The following is a 19338-nucleotide window of genomic DNA, read 5'->3' on the forward strand; positions in this document are numbered from 1 at the left end:
TTATTTTATTAATTAATGTAATATCTTTGGTATTAATCGCAGCTAGATAACTTGAATTTTAGTTAGAGGATATAGAGCAATTGCAGGTGGAGCATTGCCTGGCTGTCTCAAGGTGTCGTCTGAATATACCACAGACCCAGATGTCATGTTTCTTTATCCATTAAGCACTGTACCCCTTTGTGGGAACAGAAATCACAAATCACAGTCTGCAAAAACAATAAGCTGTATGAACAACATCTTATTACAGTGCTAGGAATTGTACTAATGAAACAATATCTGATTTGCAGGCATGTGAGGGTAAGATCATTATCACACAATAGGTGTGTCAAAATAGTAGGATCATCCCTATGGTTTAGAGAAGAACTGGATTAGGAAAAAAAGAGATACGTAAACCATCAAGGTTTTAGCAGGACATTGGCCTTCTTTTGCCATGTTACACTGGGAAGATGGAGCAGCAAGGAAATGAAATTGTAAATATATTTAAGAAGCGATGTTGGTGACTGAGGTGGTGTTGTGCTAGTAAAACCTTAGGGTAATCCCAGGAAAGGGTGCTCTCTGGTCACAGTTTAAAGGAACCTATACAGCTGATGCCCAGTCCAGGCAGAGATGGAATTATTATTGCAGATGTAAATTAAATGGTGTATTATTTATAGAGCATTTCTCTACTACGCATTTCCAAAAACAATAATAAAAAAGAACTGAGCAAGGCTCCCTAGGCAATGCATGCATTGGAGAAATTCTACTGCAATTCTAACATACAGACACATGTAGGGAAATGAGATACATAGTAGCTTCATTATCTTCAACCTCATTGATTAAAGTGTGTTTTTTTGCAGCTTTTTTTGGTTGGTTTTTTTTTTTTTTTTTTTTAAGTTGAGCACAAAGCACAAGCAGTAGAAGCTAATTACCAAATTAACTAAAAAGGTAAGCACTGGGAACTTTCTACCCCTCAGATCCTCAGCTTCTGATGTTTTTCAAGGTCTTGATTAATGAGCATCACCTGAAGGTCTTGTTTGTGCTATTTATCTGCTGCTGGCCACTGCAAGCATTCCTAGTGATGGCCTGTGGAGAAACACAGTGGGATCTCTTTGCCTATTGAAGGTATTGTACAATTGCTTTGCGTTTCTAGTATGCCTTGATAAAAGGGATGTTATAGAAAGACTTTTTGTGACTGATTTTTCACAGACTTTGGGTGTAAGGAGAAATGAGGTTCCATAATATGTTTATTCTTGGGGTTTTGTAGCTTATGACGTGGTTATCTTTTGTTGATATTTTAAGGCCTGAATGTAAGAGAAAGAAATGATAATCTACAGTAGGATTAGATGTCTGGGGATCTGTGCTTATTTCTGCCGAAGTTCTTTCGCAGTTTTGCATATGTGAGAGAACCAGTGTCTGCCTGGCTGTCTTGTGGGAGGATGGTTTGGGGTGGGGTATAGACACCTGTAGCAGCAAGGTTGAAAGGTACCTGCCATCCTGCTGAAAGAGAAAGGTAGAGGAGATGGAAGAGGAGTTCAGTAGTCACTGAATTGTACTCAAACTTCCCACAAACCTGCAACCCAGACGAGGTTTGAAATGAAGCCTGGGAAATTGGCCGCAATAACTTCTTTATGTAAGTGCCTGTTATGTTGAGAATTTCTATGGCTGTTTAAAGAGCTCTGGTGGTTCCTGTTATGCACCTGCTCTCTGGTTGCTGTGAGGGATTTAGGCTGTAGCCTGGTAGCCATAGATCTGCTCTGGCCCTGTCCTGTTTCTGCTTGACTAAACCATGTGCCTGTGAGCCAGCTGCTGCCCTGCACTGCCCAGTGCTCTGCCTTTCACCTCTCGTTGTACCTGAGAAATAGTGCTCGGCCATCTTTCATTCTTACTGCTCCTTTATTTTAAGCCACTTTTACAGTGATGGTTGCTTTCCCACTTTCCATTAATGAAATCTATAAATTCCTCTCTCCTTTCTTAACTAACATTCTGTTGAAGCCTCTCATCTTTCAGCTCTCTTTTACTATTAACATAATGTGTGTCTTTTCACTTCCACCTGTCTCAGTCTGAAAAGTGACTCTGAAATTGCTTTAATCTTTGATGTTCTCTCTGTAAGAACTTGGTGGGATCTTATTTTAGTGACAAAAATAAGCTTTTCCTGCTAGAGCTGCCAAATTAACATTGGTAGGATAAAACAAAGTGAATCTATTTCTTTGTTTGTGTGTTGAAAGGAAACCTATTTATGTTAGAACTATTTGCTCATGCCATCCCAGAGCCTGCTTGTGTAGCTAAGAAAAGACTCAGGGCCCAGTTTCCAGTTGTCTGCCATTCTGAAAGCTGTCTACAGACCTGGGTGGACAAAGCTTGTCTTATTGGTGCCTGTGAAGTTGCAGAAGAAAACTAGTTTTCAGATCAGAGGCTGAATGTGCAGTCAGTTTAGTGCCTGGAGGTGAGAAAGAGAAATTTGCTTATTTGTATGCTGCACAGGCTCAATGTTGAAATCTTCAGTGCCATTTTAGTAACAGTTTTCCCCTAAAATATCAGTGTTCCTGAAAATCTTAGTAGTTAAATTCCAGAGGTTTTTAACAACTGGGTCCATGCCATTGGTTTTCCATTGGGATGCAGATAGGGAGCCCTAAATCTCCCTGGGCTGCTGTGAGTGCTGTGCATCCCATATCTGTCCCTACTGCCTTTCCTGGCCTCTGGAAAGGAGGCCCCTTCATCAGCTTCAGCGCAAGGTGCGTAACTGACTGCCCTTCTTGAAAGGAAGATGCAGAGGGGTAAAACTGGGCACTTCAGAGAACTGTCATTGTAAGTACATTTTCTAGGTTTCCCTTATCCTGGTAACATGATTCATTTTTCTGGAATGACCCCCATTTCACAAGATGCATGTGTCACACTATCTTGCAGTGAGCATTTTTTTCATTGTGATTTGTTAAACTTAATGTAAAATGTGCTTTAACCATGTTTGTAGTGGTTTTTTGGGTTTTTTTTTTTTTTTTTTTTTTTAGTTTTGAGATCCTTTTAACAATTGAAAACAGGTAGCACTACTTATTTTTATTTATTCTTTCAAAATCATGCAGTTCTAACCATTAAGATTCATAGAGGTAGTATGTCTGTTGATACTGCTGTTTACTTGCTTTCCTGTCTCTCTGTAACCAGCACTCAACTTCTGCTTTTTCACTAAAACAGTGTTTCAGTGTTTTTGGTGAGGTGGAGATAGACTGAATCATAGCAAAGGGACTCAGAAGAACTTCCAAAGATAATACTCCTCTCTTCTGAGTGGGATCAGCTGTGGTTCTGTTGTGCCTTACAGATGTTTCAGAGTTTCTGTTTTTAAAGGTATCAACTAGAGGAGTTTGGTAATAATTCCAATGCTTCACTACATTTTTAGGATTTGTCAATATGGTTTTCTTATTTTCATCTGATTTTCTTTTCTACAAGTCATTCAATCGGCTCTTCTCTACTATAAATTCTACCTGAGTACTGTCTTGTTCCCTCAGCCTCTTTCTCTCAGTAATGAACATCTCATTGTTCACCCTTTCTCTCACAGATCACATTTTCTTATTTTCTGATCATGCTGTGCTCTCTGCTCGCTTACTCGCTCTCCTGAAGCAGAGTGCATTGAGATCTATTTGTTCTGGATTTGGGCTAGTGCAGTACTGTTCTAAATCATTTCAGGGAAGCAGCAGGATGAGAAGAGAACCTAGCAATATCTTCTCGAAAGAAGAAAGCAAGAATTTTGTGATAAAGCCAAGCAAATGGTTAAGTTTTCTGAAAGAGGTCAAGATTTAGAGAATAGAAATCCCATGAATCCCGTTGGTGATGCAGAAGCAGTGAATAAAGTATAGCTGATATTCCCAGACTGAGGAGCTTGTTTAAATCTAGCTGTGAAGGATTTTGTGGTAAGGAGTTGTAATGATATGAGGGAAATAGTGTGTGAGCAATTAAAGGGAAAAAGAAGTCCCCAAAGTGGGGTAATGAAGGCTGTGCTGCATTGGAGGCAAGCTGCTGGGGCTGTAATTTAGTGAGAGAGACAGCAGTTGCATTTCTGTTGGTAAGTCTTAATGAAACTGAACTATTTATAGTGGGACAGTTGCTCTAACAGTTTCATTGCCAAGATTTTAAGGAAAGACCTTAGGTCATAAAAAAAATGACAGCGCAACTAGCATCTGAGATAAAGAATTAACTGTGTGGGAGAGAAGGGCAAAGAACATGTTAATTATACAACATATGCCTACTTTCATTCATATGGATGGGGAAGGAGAATATGTTTCAATGGATCATCATTACTACTTTGTTTGGAGATGTGTTTAGATTGAGAAATACCTGCATCAACCAAGGCTGGGATGGTTCCTGTACTTGGGCAGCACATGCTGCTGTCAACCCTGCCCACAGTGCTGGGCTCAATGCTGCTGTCTCCATTTCAGCTCCCCCTCGTATGATGTGAGAGGAACATATTTTGAGGCTGTGTCATGCCTCAGGTTCTGTGGACAACAAATGCATTCTCCAGCAGGGAGGATCTGGTTCTGAAGTTATTTCTCAATGAATCTACCAGCTGTATCTTTGAGGGGGGGGGGGGGGGAGGGAAGCATTTCCAACCCTGATTGCTTTTCTGCTGAAGTTGCAGCAAAAGCAAAGCTTCAAGAATCCATTCCACGCCCTGCTTTCTAGACACCAAAATGTCCCGTGAAGGACAAGTCAACTGTTCAAAAGTCGCAGTGGTCCTGGAGGGATTCCTCTCCTTCACCATCATTCAGGTCCTTCTATCTGTTTCCCACCTTTCATCCTTTTCTCTGGATTATCCTATAGGGCTCTTACATTATTTGGAAAGGTGCCTCTGCTATCTGAAGAGTAATTGAGCAATCAGATGCTGTCTTACAGAGCTAACTGCTGCTGGAAACCATGAGGATGAGAGAAGTGTGTGGGGAGGGGGGGAAAGGGGGGTGGGAGAAATGTTAAAGATTAAAACCTATGTAAAATGATTGAGAAAAGGTAGGACTGGACAGGGCTGCCTTTACTCTCCTCATGATGAGGCGCTCACTTATGCAACACACAGCTCTCCTCGCTGCTGCCAGTCATCATGTCTGTGGTTTGTGTCACGCTGTGCTATGCAAAAAGCAGGCAAAGTGATGGCTATGGTAGTCTAATGCCAAAACATTCATTTTTTGGGATCTAGTGCAGAACGGCACATGTGCTTCAAGAAGCCACAAAAGATGAGAGAAATTGTTTTGAAGACATTAATCAAAGACCTGAAACTCTAATTATTTTTTTTTTTCGCCATCCTGAAGCTCAGGATAGAAGAGATTTGGGTTTGAATATTTCTTTCAAAAATCAGCTGCCAAGAAAATGGGCTCACATCCAGGGCTTTGCTGGGGAAATGAATGGCAGGGTTCCTGCTGGCTGTGGCAGCACAAAGATCTGGCTCTTGGTTAGGATGCAGTAAGCGGGGGAGAGGCTGGTCCACCTCCTTTACCCCACTCAGAAAAAACTCACTGGAGCTTGTGTTATGGTAAGTCAACAGTTCTTAGTGGTTTTGGAGACATTTGGACTGCATTTGTTCATGCTTTGGTGGGCAGCTGGATTGGTTTGGGGTTTTGCCAATGATAGCTGGTCTTTCACCATTAACATCTCAGACAAATATATTGGATTTTCATTACTTCAGGTCTCATCTTGGAAAGCCCGCAACTTTTTATGTGCAAAATAAATTTTCCTTATATAAATCTGCAAGATACAGTGAGTGAGGACAGAAGGAGGAGTAAGCAGAAGGGGAAGCAAACTGTGAAAGAAAACTGGTGATGGGTGGAGGAGAGAAGGGAGGGAAGGCACGGCATGGAGCAGGGCAAGCAGAGGATGCTCAGGGTAAATTCTTTGCGTACATTTCTGACCTGCCCTCCTGCTGAATCACAGGTTTGGATTTTCAATTTAGGCGTCACCTTTGGAAAAACAGTAATATGAGTAGCTTGGCTGATTGCTATCAGATAGAAATGGACCCTGTTCACTTAAAAGTCCAGATGCACTGCTAGGGTAGTTCAAGGGTTAATCATCAGTTATACAAATCCCCAGCAACTGAAGCATATGTCCAAGCTGATGGATAGAAACTCTCTTACTTTCTGCTGAATCTAGGAAACCATTATGTTGAGGGAGGAAAAAAAAAAAAAGAGGGCAGATATTGAAATTGCCTGTGTTCCAGGGCTCAGCCATACAAATCCTCACGTTGCCTCATACAAGAAAATCTCTGATAAGGTTCATTGCCTTGTTCCAAATGAAGTTCATCCAAATTAAAGTACTTTTAAATTTCACATTCTGCACATATGTGGATCACAAATGCAGATGGTATTATGGACAAAATTGAATAGCCTGATCTACACGTTATGATTTCATCTCCTTCCTCCTGGAAAGATGAGAAATAATCACAAATTCTTGATCTACTGGAAGACAGGCTTTCTCTGGTGGTAACATGTCTTCCCTTTTCTTGTTGGGAAGTTCTATTGCATTTCCATTTTTTTTTCTGCTGAGTTCCTGGAAGAGCTGAGTGCTGTGAGCTGAGGCTGTCCCTCATCGATGCAGAGATGAGAGCAATGCAGACAGGGTGCTCACAGGATGCTCCTCACCCCATGAGAAGCCCAGATCCTCAAGGGAGTTGGCAAGCAGGTGGCAGTCTGCAATACTTCACATCCTGCAGCACAGGAGTCCTGCCTTCAATTTTAAGGAGCTATAAGTCACCTCTGAGGGTCTTGTATGTTAACATGTTGCCTACAGATCATGCATGGGGCTGAAAGGTTCTGCACAGGGGGGTCAGTACAGTCAGTCTGTTGGAAAGCTTTTGGCCTTTGTGATACTTCTGTTGACTCACGTGTATGGGAAAGACTCCTTTTATCTCCAAGAGTATTGCCTCACATGGTAAAACCTCATGGCTGTATCAGAGAACATGACTAATTATTGGATTGGAGACTGATTGATTGGTGCATGAAAGACTCTGAAGTAGTTGGGATCTGGATGGTGGTGCAGGCAGTCTTCTCTTTTTTGTTTCTACTGCCAGCAGCAGAGTTTCACAGCTAATGCCCTTGCAAAGGAGCAGAGAGGAGGCTTTGAAGCACCCACTCTGATCTCTGCAGGGGAGCTGGGAGCCTTCTGAGAGCTCAGAGCAGAGACACCCTTTGGGCCCAGGTTGTTTCCCCTCCTTAGAAAGGAGCATAACTCAATTCCCACACAGCTTTTAGCACAGGTCATCTGAAAATGCCCACACATTGCAGAATATACTGTCAAAAATAATGATGAATTGCATGCTGCACTTGTTATATTTGAAGAAATTTAACTCAGTATTTTACCCAGCAATCCTGAAAGTATCCCTAGATCATAATATTCAGTTTATATTTATTGTTTGTTTTTGCCCCATGTTGCTTTGCTATTTCAGGTGTTCTGGCATATTCTACACTGAATTTTCTTCTCCCCTTATGACTAATCTATGATGAAGGTATCTTTGTAATCACAAGGGAAGAAGCAGCTCCATATTGAAAAGGGCCTTGCCAAATGAGGCAGGAAGGAAAACAATACTTCAACATTTATTATTCCCCTGCATTCATGCAATGCAAACAATTCAAATAATATTCAGTTGTGTCATTCCTGTTAAACAATGCAGTGCTATCGAGCTTGAAGGGAAAGCTCTTTCCCTTACAAAGATTTCTCTTTTCATGGGAAGTTTGATGTCAAGGTCTAATCCTGTTTCTGACTCAGCTTCAGATATGAAACTGAGTCCACTTAAACTTGTCATATAACTTCAGATTCAACCAGTGGTTGAAGATCTGCAGCAGACCCTGATGATTTTTCTTCTCACAGTACGCCATTGTAATCAATAAAGATTTTGCTGAATAAATGGACAAAGAAATGTAATGAAGGGCTAGCAAAAGTCATTTCTCTTAGAAATGAAAAAACCCAGGAAGCCATGAAAGTTCCAATTGGAAGTTATGCTGGTGTACAAATTTAAGCAGGGTTAGCATCAGGCTTAATTGTCATTGATACAGTACTTAGTTTTTGTTTTCTATTCCTGTGTCATCCTTATTTTGTAGTCAGATTAAACTTTTAAGCCTTTGTCACAAGAGGGGCTGTAGCAATGGCTGAGGCTGACATGTCTCCCTCTTTGCTACTAATTGTTCCCATTTTGCAGATGATCTTGGAGATCTACCATCATTCTATCAGCAATCAGCCTCTTCTGCAGGATGGGGACAGCACGTGTTCAGGTCAGTAGCAAGCCAAGGTGCCACTGACTGAACATGTGCTGTGAGATAGTGAAAGATCCGCCTCACTCCGCAGCCCTGCTCAGACAGCCAGGTGGCAGCAGGCTGCCTGTCAGCCTTGCACAGCTCAGCCTCACACCTCACCAGAGCACTGAATCAAAGCACTAAGACCTCCAGTTAATATTTTCACCAAGTTGAACTGTGTGCTGCTCTGTATATCATCCACAAATGGCACATTGTGAAAGAGTCACTACCTAAGTTCCAAAATATATATCTTTTGGCATCTCCCGCTTCATAGGCGAGGCCACTTAAAGGCTGCTTTCAGCAGTTCAGAAGTTTCACAGCTTCTCTGTGGGTAGCAGGAGAAATATGCCAGCTCAGCACCTGCTGCTTGTTCCTGCTCTCAGGACACTTCAAACCATTACAGACTTGTAACTGAAAATCTCAGTGTTGTCTTCATGTCCATTTTCACAGCCCACAACACTCATTTAGTCTAGGTCTGGAGTCCTCAGTGTCAGAGAGGCATGAACCTGCTGGAGTGTGTCTTGAGGAGGGCCACAAAACTGAACCACGGGGTGGAACACCTCTCTGAGGACAGACTGAATGCAGGGGCTGTTCAGCCTGGAGAAGGCTCCAGGAGACCTGAGAGTGGCCTCTGGTAACTAAAGGGGGCACTCTAAGAAAGGAGGGGGCAGATTCTTTAGTAGGGTCTGTCGTGATAGCGAAAGGGGAAGTGGTTTCAAGCTCAAAGAGATTTAGATTGAACATTAAAAAAACCTCTTCCTATAATTAAGGTAGTGAGGCATTGGAACAGTTGCTCAGTGAGAGAGGTAGATGTCCCTGTACATTGCAGGATGTTGGATGATATGACCTTGTAGGGTCTCTTCCAATTCAAAAGATTCTATGATGATTTTATGATTCATCTCCTCTAATAGGGGATGAAAAGAGAGTGAGATGTGCTTTTTTTCTTTTTTTTTTTTTTAACACTGTAGCTTCCTTTGAAAGATTGTTTAGCAGTTGGAAAAGGAATTACCACCTTGGGCTCATCATCAGTGCTGTAGTACTGTTCTTCCCTCACAATCAGATGTGTGCTGAGCAGTGATTGTATCACCACTTCATGACCACTCTGCACAGTAGTGGATTCCACTGGGGGGTTTTAGTAAACATAATTTGTTGCCTAAAGGCACACTTTATGCCTTTCTTCAACTTGTGTCTGGTCAACAGAACTGAATGCCAGCCCTTTAATTTAAAGCTGGACACTTAAAGTTGGATTTTATAGGGAATTAAGTTTTCTTTGCTACCTGGAAGCTACTCCAGGGAAATAAGTATTTGTACTCCAAAGGCACCCTAAAGCCATTTCTCTCCTTCCAAATTGAAAGCAGGGTGTTGGAGGGACCTCAGGCTGCTGCTTACTAGCAAACTGCTAGTGAATCAATGAATTTTCCTTCCAAAGGGATATTCGCTTAAGGTTAAAAAAAAAAAAAAGTGAAAAGCCCATTTACATGTATACAGCAGGGGCATTTCTATTATGCTTTGCAAGCTTGGGCTATTTCGACAGTGTGTTACTCTACATTAATTTAGCTTTTCTTACTCTCTGATTCAAAGCCTTTTGTCTTACTTGAGTATTTTAACGTCTTTATGATTGCAGTCCTGTCCTGCTGACCCTAAGTCGCTGATGGGGTCAGACCACCCTGTGACCTACAGTCACCCAGAGGCTCTCCCTGCCTCTGCTCTGTCTGATGAGAGACACTTGCCCTCAGAATTATTAGCCTCATATCTTGTCATCATCACGTGTCTTCCTTGTCTTTCAGCACTGAAATCAATTGCTACTACTGATTAGCTTCTTCAGTTTCTTCTAAAAATTTCAGCTACCAGCTTGTGTGACTTCCTGCATTCTGGCCTCCATCCTCCATTAGGGCAACTCTCTAAAATCACCTGCAATGAGACACTCGGGGGTCTTTGGGGCTCCTGATGCAACCTGTCTTTATCTGAAGGCTATAAAAACCCATGTGAACTGCAAGCTTTGACTGTGGTACCTCTGCCAGCAACGTTTTCTCATCATTTGTTTCTTTTCTCTTATCTGTCTGTTTTCAGCCTCCTTTAATTCCCAGAGCAGAGCCCGACATTTCCATCTCTTTGTATAGTTCTTAGCACAACAGGGTTTCCTTTCTTCTCTGAGGGAGTGAGATGTGGCTACCTGCTGCACCACTACAGAGAGCAAATGATACTTATTATTTAGACATCCTGGTGGGCAAGTCTGTAAATTTTTCAGGCCAGCCTTTTACACATAATTTAAAATCATTGACTTTTGAAAGATAGTAAGAAACCACTGAATAAGTATTTTCTGTTGTTAATCTCAAAGGAACAGTTTAAGTGACCAATAACAAATTTAGCTGCTTCTGCTTCTTCTGTCACTTTTAGCTCTTTTCTTTCTACCTTATTTATCCTATCTGTGCTGTCTGAGCTCTTTGTAAAATTGCAGTGGGATAGGTGGTCTGGAGTGGCTGTTAGTTGGTTTCATGGAGCTAAAGCAAATGTTCCTTCTCTGAGTTAGAACTTTGCTTTGGTTACTGCATTCATTTTGTTTTCTTTGGGGGGTTATTTTGAGATACTGGTTTTTTGTTTTGTTTTTTTTTTTTTTTTTTTTCTCCTCTCTCTTTGTGGGGGAAAAAAATTGTTTTGAATCCAAACTGAAGCTATCCATAGAGCAAATGTGAGAAGGGGAAATGAAATGAAGGGTGTGAATTCAGCTCTTTGGTAAGAGGTGGTGTGCTTCTGGACTGGAAGAGAAGCTCCATTGGCATGAAGGCCTTGCCTTGGGCAAGTCTTGCCTTCTAAAGCACCCACTGGTCCTCAGCAAGCTCATAGTTCAGCAGCTATAACTTGTCCTGGCAGCTGCTCTTGCTGGCAGCTCCAGCTCACTGCTAATGAGGTGGCTGGCAATGTTTGGCAGCTGCAGATGACAGTGGGTTCCAGAGGCAGTTTGCTGGATTGGGCATGCTCATAGCATCACTACAATTGCAGTCAGTTTCACTGCATTCCCACAGATATTTGGAATAGACTTTGGAATTCTGTGTTCTTTTACTGAGGTGTGGCATGTTGTCTTATTTTGAGGACAGGGAGTTTCTGCCATTGTTCTTCATTTTTCTTTGTATCATATTGCATCCAAGACCAGCCCAGGTCTTGCAGCACATTCGCCCTGCTTTATATATTTGAAGAGGCAGGACAGAAGTTCAGTTCTGTTCTGAATGATGCCCAAGTTCAACACGGGCTAGTGCATCAATGTCTCACAGCCTTGGACATTCCTTCAAAAAGAAGAGTATATGGCAGTGAGCTGAAACAAGAACCTGACCAGTGGTGCGATTAAATAAACAGGTTTAGCAAAATCGGCTCTCCTTTCTGCCAAAGTAGTTACTGCAATGTTATTTATGGTCAAGAGGCAGCTTCATTTGGGGATTACACTGGCTTGAGGTTATAGGCAATATCTCTAGGTCACTTTGACCCTGCAAAGAGTTGTGGGTTTTTTTTTTTTTTTTTTTGCTATTTGTTTGTTTGCATTTTTCTGTCTTAACAACAAACAAAACTGTGCCCCAAAGAATTGGGATGCTGACACTTGCTTGAGCAAGGGAGGCACACACTACTTCACTTCCCTGCTGTTACAGTCTCCCGTCTAACTCTGACTGGGAGGCATCTGACCAAGCAGAGGAGAAGCTGGGTCACTTTGGGAACCTCCTCTAGCAAGATCAGAATTTTGTGTCCGGAGGGAAGTCCACTCCTGGCTTGGGTCATCTGGTATACAGGGCCTGTGCTAATTTAAGCAAGAAATTTTGCTTCAGCAAAAGGGAGTTAATATCACTTGGTTCTAGAATGGTCACATGTTCCCAGAGGGTTGGATAGTGACTGTACATGTGTGTGTTATTGATGTGCTTGGCATCTTTCAGTATGGACAAACTGTTGCAGCATGTGTTGCTTTCTGGGCTTTGTACTTCTCAGGTTGAAATGGGTCTTGGCTGCTTTCAGTGGCTGGGAAAGACAAAATATGGGCAGTCAACCTGGAGTTTGTATTTGCTGAGTTTTGAGTGTGTTTTCTTCATTTGTGTGTAAATGGCAGAATGCCCATGTTCCACTGGAAGGCTTTGGAAATTGTTTCCAATGTTGTCCCTCCAGCGGCCAGAGAAGTTGGACTCAATTTAGGGAAATGTTGTATCAGCTTCCAACAGTAGATAAGCAATTAGGTTTTCTGTTGTTTGTTGTTGTTTTTTTTTTTTTTTTTCTTCAGACTGTAAGTTCACAAGGCAACCTGACTGAAGAGACCTTGATCTTCAGCTCTTCAGGAGTTAAAACTTCTTTAAATCTGTAGATATGAATATGGTAGGAGGGGCCTCATTGGGTGCAAGAAGATAGCAAAAGAAACCTTCTGCCTTTGCTCTGAAGTCTAGGTTGATGTTCCTGAACTGATACTGTATAGCCACTTCACAGCAGAAACCCCACAGTCTGGACATCTTTCATGACATTTCCACCACAGCTTTAGCTCGGCAGGTCCAGGAGAGCTGGAATGTTTTGTACAGCACAGATCTGCCAGCATCAGCTATGTCTGTCAACTACAATTCTTCACATCTTTGCAGCAGTGTGATGTGCAAGGGGTTGCACAACGTTAATGTATGGGTGCCATGGGCTGTACATCTGCTGTAGGACAGAATATTTGAGTGGGAAGGGACCTACAAAGATCTTTAAATCCAAATGCCTGATCACTTTAGAGCTAACCTAAACTTATGCAAGTTATTAAGGGTGTCATGCTTTCTTCCTCACAAGAAGAGCACTGCATTTCATGGAGCTCTGGCCTGGCCTCCCAACCCCAGGATGGGCAGGGTGCCTATCACCGTGTGAAGGCCATCCTTGCCCTGCACACCCCATCCTTTCCAGCATATTTCTGTACGCAGTGCTTGCTGATTCCGTGAAGATTTGTCTTGTCCTCCACACTAGAATGGCTCTGTGGTAAAACTAAGACACAGTAAGTGTGACTTAACTTCAGGCTTTTAGATACATTTCTAGATGAAATTTACAGATAAAATATATATTAAAAATATACTTTTTTTGTATTTGTGTTTAACAGAGGGATTCTAGCTCTTTTCTATGCCTGTCACTTATGTTCTTTTGGTATGTCCTAGCTACAGAAAACTGGGGCTTCAGATGTTTCCTAGGGCTTTCCAGATGGCTCCCTAAATTTTATGACTCTACCTACCCTCTCTGACATTTCTTTCTTGTTAAGATTGGAGTACAAATGGAAATATTCCAGATGGCTTTAGCTGGAGCCAAGTGCCTTCAGTACTTCAGAGCTTCCCAGGCAGCCCACTAACTAACTGCCCCTTACCAGACTGTTAATGTTAAATTCCCCAAACTTTTTCAGGGTTACAAAAACATAAATTTGAACTATACAATATCAATAAATTGTAGTTAGTTCAGTTACATTCATATCTTCAGTTTCTTTAAAAGACTACATATAATCAATTTAATAATAGCATAAATAGCAGACCCAGCAGGAGATTGACTTTGCCCAAACACATCTATGGCAGCTTCACACATTAGAATTGTAGGAGTTGGAAGGAACCTCCAGAGATCGAGTCCAACCCCCCTACCAAAGCAGGTTCCCAACACCAGGTTTCTTCCTCCTCTCCTCAAAAACCCGGTGGTTCTTGTGCGTCACAGTATATCCTGTAGTTTTGTAAGAATTATAACTGGTTCTCATATAAACCAAGGTGTATTTCCAAGGTCTCCAAGGCTGGCTTTTCACAGTGAACAATGATCTAATCTGAATATGATTAATTATTGGAAAAGCAAAACTGGAGATATGAGTTAAGCAGCCCTCAGTGGAAATATAAAATTTCTAGAGTTCTTCTTTCATTTTGCTATTGCTACAATGTCTCCTATTTCTTTTAATATGCGTATTCATTCGATATATGATTTATACTGGACAATGCTCTGAGTAATTAGATCTAGCTGTTATTTCCCTTGTTCACTGCAGAAAAGTTGGACTAGGTGGCCTTTCAGGGTCCCTTCCAACTCAAACATTTCTATGATCTGTAATTACTGGGTATGAACATCACAACGAACATGAGGGTCTGCAAAATTCTGTAGAGGCTGCTCTGAAAATAATGCCTCCTATTTTACTATATTAGGCCATGACATCAGAGGCAGATGTTGGTGGTATGGCAGTAAAGCGTGAGCCTTCCACCAATATTCTGTTATATTTTTGTTCCATGTGACAAAAAGCAGCAGAGTCCCATTCAACAGCCCACAGGCTTCTCACAGCAACTTCATGGTTACTGGCCAGGACTAACAGTCAGCAACAATAATCAGAGAGATGAAACAGACCAGAGAGTCTGAGCTACCATGCCTCAGGGCCTCCCTTCCTTTCCCAACCAGATCTTTCCATAGTGTTTTGCAGCAGTTTTCCCTTTCTGGGAAGGCTCCCTTGGCGTGAATCTCCTCTATGAAGCTGATGCACACGGAACCTTTGCAGAACTAGTCCAGCTGAAAGTTCCTAGTGTGGCCTAGTATGCTGCAGGTCTCCCAGGACATCCCTGTGTACTCTGGGGGACACTGCATTACCTCACTTAGACATGGGCTCCTGTTCAAAATGTTCTCTCTCCCTCAGAGGCACGGCAGTCTGTGGGTACCTCATAGCCACCAATGCCTCTTTTCCCCTACCCCAGCACCCTCTGCTCTCCCTAGGAACGTGTCCCCAAACCCCACACAGCAGCGCTCTCCTGCACCAATGCCTTTAGTGCTGCTGCTGTCCCGGACCCACTGCCACCACAATGACACAGGCTGTAGCAATGATGATTTTATTCATTTCACGTCTGCTAGGAAATGGAGGTGATGATCTGGGAGAGGTTGGTGTCTACCCAGTAGAAGACATTGTTGTCATCAGAAGTGCCTTCAGCGCAGGAACCTTTGGTGGGCTGAGGCGTGTCCCGCCCCACCAGCTGACTGTTGCCATTTTGACCCAGAGGCTGCCAGATGGACAGAAGTGCTTCCTGGAAATCGCTCTCTGTTCCCATGGAAGCTGAGACCGTTTGTTCCCTGGAAGTGACACAGCAGGTTCTCTGCTCCCCACCCGCAGTCCTCTGCATGCATGTTGAATCTCAGCCGCGTACCAGTTGCTGACGTTGCCTCCGTCTTCTCACGGTTTTGAAGATAACGTAAAGCAGACGGAGAACATGGTAGTCTGTTAAGTGATCTCTAAGCAAACGGATTATCTGCTTAAGGAAATCCCAGAGGAGACGCAGGGTGTCCGGCAAGCTGAAGGCCTTTTGCTCAGTGTGCTGGGACTGTTGCTTTGGGCCCTTAGGAAGGACAGACTCGCTGACCCTGTATGGGACCCATTTGGGGTGTGGAGAAAGGCCAAGCCAGAAGGGCCAGTTGGAGGCACGGCGCTCAGCAAGAATGGGCAGCCTCTCCTCAGGATGCACAAGTTTTTTGTCTCCATTCCAGGGACAGGTGTTCAGTCCAAACCAGCAGAGCCAGATGGAGGGCTGACTCTTGATGTCAACCGGACTCTTCTTCTCACGAAGGACCTGGTTGTTGTTCCCGACCTCCATCTTGTTGGAGCAGGTGGTTACTCCCAACCAGCAGAGCCAGCTGGAGGGCTGACTCTTGGTGTCAGTCGCACTCTTCTCCTCGTGATGGATCTGGTTTTTGTTCCCGTCCTGCATCTTGTTGGAGCAGGTGGTTACACCAAACCAGCAGAGCCAGCTGAAGGTGTGGCTCTTGGTGTCAACCAGACTCTTCTCCTCACAAAGGACCTGGTTGTTGTTCCCATCCTGCATCTTGGTGGAGCAGGTGGTTACTCCAAACCAGCAGAGCCAGCTGGAGGGCTGACTCTTGCTGTCAGTAGGACTCTTCTCCTCGTGAAGGATCTGGTTTTTGTTCCCATCCTGCATTTTGGTTGAGCAGGTGGTAACACCAGACCAGCAGAGCCAGCTGGAGGTCTGGCTCTTGGTGTCAACCAGACTCTTCTCCTCATGAAGGACCTGGTTTTCATTCCTATCCTCCATCTTGGTGGAGCAGGTGGTAACTCCAAACCAGCAGAGCCAGCTGGAGGGCTGACAGGTCTGGCTTTTGGTGTCAGTCGCACTCTTCTCCTCGTGAAGGACCTGGTTGTTGTTCCCATCCTGCATCTTGGTCGAGCAGGTGGTTACTCCAAACCAGCAGAGCCAGCTGGAGGGCTGGCTCTTGGTGTCAACCAGACTCTTCTCTTCAGGAAGAACCTGGTTTTCATTCCTGTCCTCCATCTTGGTGGAGCAGGTGGCAACTCCAAACCAGCAGAGCCAGCTGGAGGGCTGGCTCTTGTTCTGGAATGGGCTCTTCTCCTCATGAAGGACCTGGTTTTTGTTCCTGACCTCCATCTTGGTCGAGCAGGTGGTAACTCCCAACCAGCAGAGCCTGCTGGAGGTCTGGCTCTTGGTTTCAACCGGACGCTGCTCCTCGTGAAGGACCTGGTTTTTGTTCCCGTCCTCCATCTTGGTGGGGCAGGTGGTTAGATCAAACCAGCAGAGCCAACTGGAGGTCTGATTCTTGGTCTTTAAGGGATGCTGCTCCTCAGGAAGGAGCAGCTTTTTGCTGCAATTCCAGACCCAGCTGAGATCGCTGGAACGGCCCGGAATTGAAGACATGAAAGGAACTAAGATCAGGAAGAGAGTCAGGCTGACCTTCATCCCGTTCCCTTCCATGGTTCACTCTCAACGCACAAATGGCTGTCACAGTGAGCAGAGCTCCAGCAGTGACCACCAGGACTGAGCAACTGCCCAATGTCTCTGGGCTGGGGGGGCTGCCAGCATGACTTAATAAAGACTGATGTCATGCTCCACCCTGTAATGTCACAATGCCTTTGGTGCACCCAGCTTGGGGCTGTGGACCCTACACCCAAATCCCACCTCCCCTTTTTCCAATCCATCTGCACTCTGTAATTTTCATGAGCACATGAGGTCCTGGAATCATAGGACGGCCTGGGTTGAAAAGGACCACAGTGATCATGTAGTTTCAACCCCCCTGCTATGACTAGGCTGCCCAGAGCCACATCCAGCCTGGCCTTGAGTACCTTTGGGGATGGGGCATTCCCAGGGCCTCCCTCCCTTTCCCAACAGATCTTTCCATAGTGTTTTGCAGCAGTTTTCCCTTTCTTGGAAGGCTCCCTTGGTGTGAGTCTCCTCTATGAAGCTGATGTGCATGGGATCTTTGCAGAACTGGCCCAGCTGAAAATTCCCAGTGGGGCCTGGATGCTTCCCAGTTTGCTGCAGGTCTCCCAGGACCTCCCTGTGTACTCTGGGGGACGCTGCATTACCTCAATGGGTGTCATGGTTTTATGATTTTTGGTTATCAGTATTCCACACCATAACATCATGTGATGCACTGGGGGGTTTGACTTCTGATGCTTGAGTTCCGAATGTTTGTCCGATGGAGAAGAACTACATTTCCCCGGGAGGCTTAGGAGTTATAACTCTGTGCAAGGTCACCTGATTCCTTCTTCTTTGCCTGCGCTTCGCCGTCTGCTTTTCTTCATTCACTCAACTGGACTGCACTTCTCACCTCAGCATTGTGGTGAGGCCTATCTACCATTCAGGCACACTTTCTATCTCTCTCATTCAGCTTTGCTAATACTATATTTAGTAAAATTAGTTTGTTCCACCTCAGATTATTGCCGCTCTTTTCAATTATTTTGGGGTCCCCTGTTTCCCTTTTCTGGAGGCGCGGATCCACGGATCCCTCTGCCTCGCTGGTCACGGAACCGGGCCGAACCAGCCCGTAAACCGTTGACACTGGGACATGGGCTCCTGTTCAAAATGTTCTCTCTCCCTCAGAGGCACGGCAGTCTGTGGGTACCTCATAGCCACCAATGTCTCTTTTCCCCTACCCCAGCACCCTCTGCTCTCCCTAGGAACGTGTCCCCAAACCCCACACAGCAGCGCTCTCCTGCACCAATGCCTTTAGTGCTGCTGCTGTCCCGGACCCACTGCCACCACAACGACACAGGCTGTAGCAATGATGATTTTATTCATTTCACGTCTGCTAGGAAATGGAGGTGATGATCTGGGAGAGGTTGGTGTCTACCCAGTAGAAGACATTGTTGTCATCGGAAGTGCCTTCAGCGCAGGAACCTTTGGTGGGCTGAGGCGTGTCCCGCCCCACCAGCTGACTGTTGCCATTTTGACCCAGAGGCTGCCAGATGGACAGAAGTGCTTCCTGGAAATCGCTCTCTGTTCCCATGGAAGCTGAGACCGTTTGTTCCCTGGAAGTGACACAGCAGGTTCTCTGCTCCCCACCCGCAGTCCTCTGCATGCATGTTGAATCTCAGCCGCGTACCAGTTGCTGACGTTGCCTCCGTCTTCTCACGGTTTTGAAGATAACGTAAAGCAGACGGAGAACATGGTAGTCTGTTAAGTGATCTCTAAGCAAACGGATTATCTGCTTAAGGAAATCCCAGAGGAGACGCAGGGTGTCCGGCAAGCTGAAGGCCTTTTGCTCAGTGTGCTGGGACTGTTGCTTTGGGCCCTTAGGAAGGACAGACTCGCTGACCCTGTATGGGACCCATTTGGGGTGTGGAGAAAGGCCAAGCCAGAAGGGCCAGTTGGAGGCACGGCGCTCAGCAAGAATGGGCAGCCTCTCCTCAGGATGCACAAGTTTTTTGTCTCCATTCCAGGGACAGGTGTTCAGTCCAAACCAGCAGAGCCAGATGGAGGGCTGACTCTTGATGTCAACCGGACTCTTCTTCTCACGAAGGACCTGGTTGTTGTTCCCGACCTCCATCTTGTTGGAGCAGGTGGTTACTCCCAACCAGCAGAGCCAGCTGGAGGGCTGACTCTTGGTGTCAGTCGCACTCTTCTCCTCGTGATGGATCTGGTTTTTGTTCCCGTCCTGCATCTTGTTGGAGCAGGTGGTTACACCAAACCAGCAGAGCCAGCTGAAGGTGTGGCTCTTGGTGTCAACCAGACTCTTCTCCTCACAAAGGACCTGGTTGTTGTTCCCATCCTGCATCTTGGTGGAGCAGGTGGTTACTCCAAACCAGCAGAGCCAGCTGGAGGGCTGACTCTTGCTGTCAGTAGGACTCTTCTCCTCGTGAAGGATCTGG

General features: G+C 44.6%; 1 long non-coding RNA gene across 1 annotated transcript; it reads left to right on the forward strand.

Annotated features, from left to right (window-relative positions):
* The first annotated feature begins 1069 nt into the window (after positions 1-1069).
* On the forward strand, positions 1070-18341 carry LOC125690161 (uncharacterized). The gene is made up of 3 exons (XR_007375546.1): positions 1070-1101; positions 8141-8213; positions 18283-18341. It is a non-coding gene; the product is annotated as an uncharacterized LOC125690161 (long non-coding RNA).
* The last annotated feature ends 997 nt before the right edge of the window (positions 18342-19338 follow it).

Source organism: Lagopus muta, chromosome 2, assembly GCF_023343835.1.
Source record: "Lagopus muta isolate bLagMut1 chromosome 2, bLagMut1 primary, whole genome shotgun sequence".
Taxonomy (NCBI): domain Eukaryota; kingdom Metazoa; phylum Chordata; class Aves; order Galliformes; family Phasianidae; genus Lagopus; species Lagopus muta.